An 8,871-nucleotide genomic window follows, 5' to 3' on the forward strand; every position below is an offset into this window, starting at 1 on the left:
TTGTCATCAGTTTCTCCTCTTTTTTTTTTTTAACTCCATGAATGACTGTGAACATTTTAGTTAGACTCATTCAAACACTAGTGTCAAGTCCCAACTCTTTATCAGAGTTGCCATGTCTCCTCATCATATTCTGTCTGGTAACCACTCTAACTCTAATCTTGTACATGTCACATGTTTTGCTCCAGTCATGTGGAAAAATGCAAACTCCTAGTATATCCATTCTCCTTTTGTGCCTGGCTTGTTTGACTTATATAATGTTTTCAAGGTTCATCTATGTTGTAGCATGTGTCAGAATGTCCTTCTTTATAAAGGTTTAGTAATATTCCATTGTATGTATATTGGAGAAGGAAATGGCAACCCACTCCAGTATTCTTGCCTGGAAAATTCCATGGACAGAAGAGCCTGGTGGACTATAGTCTTGGGTGGCAAACAGTTGGACATGACTGAACACATGCACACAGATTTTATGTATATAACTACATTTTGTTTATCCATTCATCCATCAATGGACAGGACATTTAGATTGTTTTAACATATCCTACTAATTGCAGACAGGTTAATCTTCCTACTCCTTACTTCAGTCATGTTACTCAACTGCTCAGACATCTTCAATGAATTCCTTCTTACAGACAGAATCAGGTGCAGTTTTCACAGCCTATATCCTCTGCTCTCCCCTACCTGGGTCCTGACCTATAGATAGAATATTAGACGTAGAATATTCATCTTCAACACTTATTTATGAAGCAAATATTTTTTGAGTGTTTGGTATATGTTGGTCCCTGAGATAAGTGCTGTCAATGCAACAGTAAACAAAATAGAACTGGTGTCTCTCCTCATGGAACTGACTTCAGAAAATGATGCAGACGCATCTTTTAAACTAAAATACAGCCCTATACATTCAGTTAGCCAACCTTTTAGTATAAGGTCAAGGCATTTTCTTTGAAAATGGGCCTGCTAATTATTCATATCATCTCTCTTACATAAATCTTACTCAAAATGAATTACTTATGATTTCTGGTTTCAGTTTCTTTAAACAGGAGCAAGAGCTTGAAGATACTTGTGATGTGATGAGTGCAGAGTCCTTGTGTACTTTTATGCTACTTCTCTGTCATTGATAGTTGTATCACTCACAGCCAATTTAAGAGCAGATTTTCTTAGAAACTCATCTTTATTGACTATTTAAAGTAACTTGATTTGCTTTTTCAGATGTAACTCTCTACTCATATTTCACCAGCTCATACAATATTTAATTGAATTATATCATTATAGTAAGTATAAATGGCACAACTTCACTACCAATTGATACTTGGAAAGCCTACCATGAAATTGGTAGGAGAAGAAACCTGCAGGCTTGTGAGAACTAAAGATGCTGTGGTGTCCGCCTGTATGTTTTCCCGAGGACGTAGAGCTCTATGTCTTTTGTATGTATAGGACTTTCATGCCTGTTAAATATATAGTCTTTAGGGCAGGTTGGCTAGAAGGACTTTTACTGTGTTTATTCTGTTATTATTTTTTTGCTCCTCCGTCCATGGGATTTGCCAGGCAAGAGTACTGGAGTGGGTTGCCATTGGCTTCTCCCTTATTTTTTTAATGTGGACCATTTTTAACATCTTCATTGAAATTGTTATACTACTGCTTCTGTTATATGTTTTGGTTTTCTGACCTTGAGGCATGTGGGGCCTTAGCTCCCCTACCAGGGATTGAACCTGTACCCCCTGCACTGAAAGGAGAGGTCATAACCACTGGACTGCCAGGGAAGTCCCTATTTGTTTATTCTTATAGACAATGGTGTGGAGAAGGGAATGGCAATCCACTCCAGTATTCTTGCCTGAAGAATTCCATGGACAGAGCCTGGCAGGCTGTAGTCCATGGGGTTGCAAAAGAGTCGGACACAACTGAGCAACTAACACACATGTAGACAATGGTGTGTGTGTGCTTAAAGAGTATTCGCTCAGTCATGTCCAACTCTTCGAAACCCCATGGACTGCAGCCCACCAGGCTCCTCTATCCATGGGATTCTCCAGGCAAGAATACTGGAGGGGATTGCCATTTCCTTCTCCAGGGGATCTTCCCGACCCAGGGATGGAACCCGGGTCTCCCGCATTGTAGGCAGATGCTTTACCGTCTGAGCCACCTTACTAGCTTATAATAAAGTAAGAGCTGAGGAGGGATCTGTCAGAAATTGGTAGAATTTGTGTACAGTAGAACTGTACAGAATTGGTGAATTTCCTTCTGGTTCAGATGCACAAATCCTTCCTGTTCAAATAATAGGAACAGGAAAACTTTGTTGGATGTAAATTTACACAGGGACCCAGCATCCAAGCGTGGAGGGTGACAAAGAGGCAGGGTCTTAGGCTGTCACAACTGGCCACATTATCTCTGGGCAGAGGAAATTTTTTCATACCGACCATGTCTGCCAGGACCTGCGCTCCTCCACCAAGCACCCCGGCCCCCTCTGAGGCAGACTCGCTTCATGTGTCTGCCCGCCCTCTGGCTGCCCTGGCCCTCCTCAAAGGATGTGCTCATGGTGTTCCGCCAGGGTCGCCTCTGCTTACTTCTGGATGTGTGTGTGAAAGGAGTTGTGTGCCGGCATGGGAGTTAGGGTGCAGATCTGGCACCTTGGACGTGTGTCCCTCAGACATTCCTCAGCAGTTCTCACAGTGGATGCTTCCTCCCTACTTCCCAGTCCTTCCCACTCTGATACTGGCTGCTCTGTTTTTATATTTCCTTTGTCTTTTCCACGGAAATCCATATTTAAGGGGTTGGAATCCTCTCATCTCTTATCCCAAAGCTCCTTTTCTCTTTACCTCAAACTCTCTGTTTTAGGCTTTTGGACTGGGCTTACGATGTCTTTTTCCTCTGCTGTAATCGGATGGTAAATAAACTATAGGTTCTAGTTAGACAGCTGGCAGTTCTTTGTTTCTCAGTATTAACACCGTTAAGTTATTCTTCCTCTTTAGATTCAAGGCCAGGGAGTAATAATACTGATAAGTTATTTTATGCTGTGCTTGATGGTTTTACTGTGGCTTATTGCTTCATTTAATGAGATAAATAACCAGACTAACTGAGAGGGATGGTTTTGAACCAAAACATTTACTGAGGTAAGAAAGGAGTTGGATTCTGCTTTCTATTCTCCCTTTCTTGCAGTCCCTGTCTAGAAGCTTTTAACTCATTACTGACCGGGGGATTTTTGCAGACACTAATGCCTGTGGCCAGTGATTTTTATGTTGGCTGGCCAGAAATTAATTCTATTATTTCACTAACACTTTACGAGTTGTGTGCATGTGTGCTAAGTTGCTTCAGTTGTGTCCAGCTCTTTGCGACCCTATGAATTGTAGCCGCCCCCCCCCAGTTTCCTCTGTCCTCCTCTCCAGGCAAGAATACTGGAGTGGGTTGCCATGCCGTCCTCCAGGGGATCTTCCTGATCCAGGGATCAAACCCATGTCTCTTACGTCGCCTGCGTTAGCAGGCGGGTTCTTTACCACTAGTGCCACCTGGGAGCCCAACACTTTGAGGGTTATTACATACCATAGTTACACCTGACATACCTGTCAAGTTTCCTAACTTTTGTGAAATATTGTCTTCAATCCACTCGTCTATAAAAGCAAAGGAGCATCCTCCAACACTGTGAGTTTCATTTTCACCTCGTGTATCAGAATCAGTCGCTAAGGTTTTTTATCTTTTTGTTGGCCTAGTATTCATATTGTCTGAATCAGAACTATATTTTGAAGAACTGTCATCTTCTGAGATACTAGTATATATGTCAAGCAGAGAAAGTATCTGCATAAAATTCACTGAAAAAGTCTTCTTTACTCAAAATTTTGTGGTGCGTCATTTTTGAAAATCTTATGTTTATAATATATGCAAGGTTGGAATAAAAACCTAATGGAGCAAAATGTAAATGATAACGACAATAATGAATTGTATAATGAATCTTTGATCAATTTTAAACTCTAACAACTGCTCATGGTGATGTTAATTATATCACTCTCTAAAAACATATTGATACATCTCTGGTCAAAAATGTCCAGGTAGCAAAAGACATATTAATTCATCTCTAGTCAATAATGTATTTTAAATTATCTGCTTTCAGCTTTGTCTCATGCAGGTACAAGTACATCGGGACAATAGCTTATCAATGCTCATGGTTACTTTATTTTTCTTTTAATAATTATAGTTTTTAACAGAAAAGAAAGAAAAATCAATAAACAGTGTCAAGGAGAGCAAAGACCATGGTCTCAGTCTTGAGGAGAGCTTTCAGAAGACAGTGACTGGGATTTCCTTGTCTTTGATCTTGTTTTCTAATTGCCCAAAAGTGCATTGTCACAGATGGGCACATTTATGCTAGATCAAGGAAAAGATGAATTCTGTGGCTTAGGAACAACGGTTTCTTCAATTCCTGAACTGCAGGCAGGAAACGGTCTTTTTGAGAAATGGCAACTGGATTGCAGGCATCTTTCTACCCTCAGAAGATGAAGTGGATCCTCTGTCAGCCTCACCGCATACAACCCTTGCTTTATGTTAACTTGTGTTGCAATCTTATAGACTCCATCCTTGATCTCTGAACTTGAAAATCTCTTGTAATACTGTAAATTACCCTCATTGGCTTCCCTTTTTGAGCTCTAGTGAATAATCCAAGTGTTCTCAAATTTCTGTGCTAAATATGTTCCTCCAGGGATCTGCAGTGAAAATGAAGTGTTGTTTTACCACTGAACACTTCATGAACCCAGTCCCTGCTTTGATTTCGAAGCTCCAACCATATTGGAGGCAATTCCCCTGGCTTACAGCTGTGTCTGGCCTCTTTTCATTGCCTCTGGGGTCAGGAGCCTGACTGCATAAAGGTGGGGTGAGAACTGTGGCCTGCCGTAAGGAAAGGGAAGGTCATTGCTTACTTAGCCAGTAAACTGGAGGCGTCAATAAAAAAGACACTGAAAACAATCCCCTCTTAAGACAGTCAAACATGAGAAATGCATGGCAGGGTACTGTGCACACAATAGACGCTCAACCAGTGTTTGCTGAATGGATAGCTTGGGGCAGCCGAGGGCAGCAGTCATGCTACTGCTGGCTCAGCCTCTCTAGTGGCAGCCTCCACTTCTGTTTATCTTCTCAGACCCTAATTCTTCATCCCTTGCGCCCTCATCACTGCTGGTCCCATCGTTGCCCTGCCTTTTCTTCTCTAACCCAGGGGAAGAGACAAGGACTGGTTTGGGAATCGAATTCTCAGGCTGGACTTGACTGATGGTAATTAAAGGACACAAAAATGAGGGTACTTCAGAATCAGATCCGCTGGGATTGAATCTGGACCCTTGGCAGTGAAAACACAAGTCCTAACCTCTGGACAGCCAGGAAATTCCTATATCTTTCTCAATTAGTGTTTTTGTTTTCTTAAGGTAAATACCCAGAGGTGGAATTTCTGGATTATATGGTAGTTCTACTGCAATCTCATTTTGAAAAGTGAAAATAAACAGGCAAAATTGTTTTTAAGAATTCATTTTATGGCATTGAAACATGTATACTATCATGTATGAAACGAGTCACCAGTCCAGGTTCGATGCACGATACTGGATGCTTGGGGCTGGTGCACTGGGATGACCCAGAGGGATGGTATGGGGAGGGAGGAGGGAGGAGGGTTCAGGATGGGGAACACATGTATACCTGTGGCGGATTCATTTCGATATTTGGCAAAACCAATACAATATTGTAAAGTTAAAAAAAAAAAGAATTCATTTTATTTATCCTGAAAGATTCAAAATAATATCATTTAAACACGTAATCAATATAAAATATTATTTATAAGATATTTTGCTTTCTGTTTTCTATACTAAGTCTTCAACCTCAGATGTGTATTTTAAACTTACAGAACATTTTAATTTTGACTAGACACAGTCTTAAGTGCTCAGTAGCCACATATAGCCGGTGGCTATTGTATTGGACAGCAGAGTTCTGGACGAATCATAGTTAATATGTTAACCACAGTTCTATTTGATTGAGTCTACTGCATACTGGGCTTTGTGGTGGACAGTGGGAATAAAGAGATAATTAGTGGTAATTGTAATAATGATGATGATGATGATTAAACTATTAATATAACTTAAAAAAGAATCAGATCCCTATGCAGCTTCTCTCAAATGCAGACATAGACAACTGGCTGTAGCTTAGCCTTTCCTGTCCAGATGCTTGGGTAGGTGGGATGGTCATCAGTGGCCACAGGGCTTTCATAGAATATCCGAGATGGGCTTCTCATGCTTTGTAACCCAGGGGGTTTAAAATCAGCTGTGTTCACAGTACATCTTATTCCGGCAATCTTTGGATAACTCGCATGCCGGTGACTCTGGGACTGGGAAGTGTTCTTCTCTTGCTTCTCAGCTTTTTAGAACATGCTTTGTGTCTGTCATGTTGCGTCATGGCTGGTTTTCATGGGGCCACAACTCTGTTAAGTTAGTGGAAAACAGAGCGTGACTTCTCTTAAACTCTTCTGGGCCAGGGTCTACTCTGGAGGTGGTTTCTCTTTTCTCCACCTTCAGGATAATTCTGAGAATTCAAAGAAACTTCGGTATCTTTTGGATTTCAAAAAATTGTATTTGCTGGCGAGACTAAACATTCATGCAAACTTAGTGTGAGTGACGCTGAGTCTTCAGCTGTCGGGTCAAATTCAGTGCTTTAATTAGGGTCAAGTCCACTTTGATGTGTCTTCTTTCCCACTATGTTTTCTCTTCTGAATAGATTGGAATCATATCAACTGTATGTTTAGTTTAAACAAATAGAATTATACTTAGAAAATTTTGCTCCCTCCTCCACGCAGTGAGTGCTTGCCTTGGGACATGCAGGAGATGACTGAAGACAGCCTGCCCTTCCCTCAGTTGTCTTAGTTCCCGTGTGCTGCTCGTGCTATGAATTTTTCCTCCTGTTGAGTGGGGTTTTGGTATTGATTGATATAACATATTGTTGTTACCATATAGTCTCTAAACAGAAGCCAGGTCTCTGATTTTAACCAAAACCGTGGTCATCTGTTTTACCTTTGGAGGAAAATCCGGGTGTGTTGGCCTGAACTGAGGGACTGTGTGTTCCCTACATGGTGCCCTCCTTAGGGATTTTCTAGGGTCATTTTCATCCTATGTAATTTTAACCCTAAGTGCTGATTTTAGAGTTGGACACGACTGAGCGACTTCACTTTCACTTTTCACTTTCATGCATTGGAGAAGGAAATGGCAACCCACTCCTGTGTTCTTGCCTGGAGAATCCCAGGGACGGGGGAGCCTGGTGGGCTGCCGTCTATGGGGTTGCACAGAGTCGGACACGACTGAAGCGACTTAGCAGCAGCAGCTGATTTTAGAATCTGTCCCCTAAGATATTACACTATAGTAACGTCTGGTTTCTCTTTCTGGTGCCTTTTGTGATATAATTCAGGCTGGTAACGTGCTGTATTCCTTTTCTTTTTTTCTAAATAATTTTTGTGTATTTATCTTTCGGCTGTGCGCAGGCCTTTCTGTAGTTGTGGTGAGCAGGGGCTACTCTCTTGCTGCGGTGAGTGGGCTTCTCAGTGCGGTGGCTTCTCTCGTTGAGGAGCATGAGCTCTAGGGCTGCAAGCTTCCTAGAGGTTCCTTGTGCCATGTAGCTGCAGCACAAGGGCTCAGCAGCTGTGGCTCCTGGGCTCTGGAGTGCAGCTTCAGTAGTTGTGGTACTTGGTCTTAGTTGCTCCATGGCACATGGGATCTTCCCAAATCAGGGATCAAACCTGTGTCTCCTGCATTGGCAGGCAGTTTCTTTACCACTGAGCTACCAGGGAAGCCCCTGTGTTCCCTTTTTAATGTAAAATATTTTCTAGTCTTCCTAGGTGATGAGAATATAGTTGGAGCTGGTATTTGTTGCCTTCTCTACATGTGCTGTATAGAGTCTATAGAACCTTACTGTTGATCTGGTACATAATGGAGGAAACTTAGAGCCATGCCCTGAGTTAAAATATCGGACAAGCTCCACGTTGCTTTTTTAGAGTTGATTGATGAATGCCTATGCCACAAGACACTAAAAGTCTTAAAAATAAGCTAAGATTTCACCAGAGTTCTATCTTTTCATGTTCTCTTTATCATGGATCATCAGTTGTTATAATAAAAGGAAAGGTCTTCCCTGACAGGGACTTGGGAAATACGTTGAAATCTGAAGATGGGCTTTGTCTAAATGAAACTCACATAAAGCCAGGCTTCCTTGCATAGCTCTAATCTCTTGTAAGTACAACCTTCAACAAAAGGTAACTCAAGAAACCTTGAACAATAATGTAAATATTTACCTTAAGGTTTATTTTTAAAATATATCAATATAGCAGTTTCACATAGTGAAATCATACAGAAAGCTTCCTAAAATTTCCTTTTGCACCTTTTTCCTTCCACCAGCTTCTCACTCAAGACAATGGTGAAAATCTCTCTTGTTCCATGCGGAGTGCACTTTTGGGTGTGCTCTCCCACACCACACACTCATTTCCTCTAGAATGTGTACTCTCTAGCTCTGGTGGGTTTCCTTGTGAACATAAGCTACCCTTGCCCCAGAATTCTGGTGAATGAAAATTTCATATCATTTCGAATGTTTTGCTCTCATTTACTCTTTGATCTTGGCTTGAGACACATTGCTTGTTCTTAAGTTGATATAATGTGTTCAGTCAAGTCTTCTAAGACCCTGCAAACGAGATCAACCTGCCTTCACTCTTTCATTAAATCAGTGGGGCCACTACAAGGGGAGGTGTACAGTTCTAGTTACAGTATATACCAGACAGTGGGCTCGAAGCAGCACTCCTCACTTCCTTTCTTGTTCTGTCTTTAGAAATTATGTTGTTTAAAACGGCCTGCCTCCCAAAAGTCATATGAAGTGGTAGCATGCGTG

The sequence above is a fragment of the Bos javanicus genome, chromosome 12, assembly GCF_032452875.1.
Source record: "Bos javanicus breed banteng chromosome 12, ARS-OSU_banteng_1.0, whole genome shotgun sequence".
NCBI lineage: Eukaryota > Metazoa > Chordata > Mammalia > Artiodactyla > Bovidae > Bos > Bos javanicus.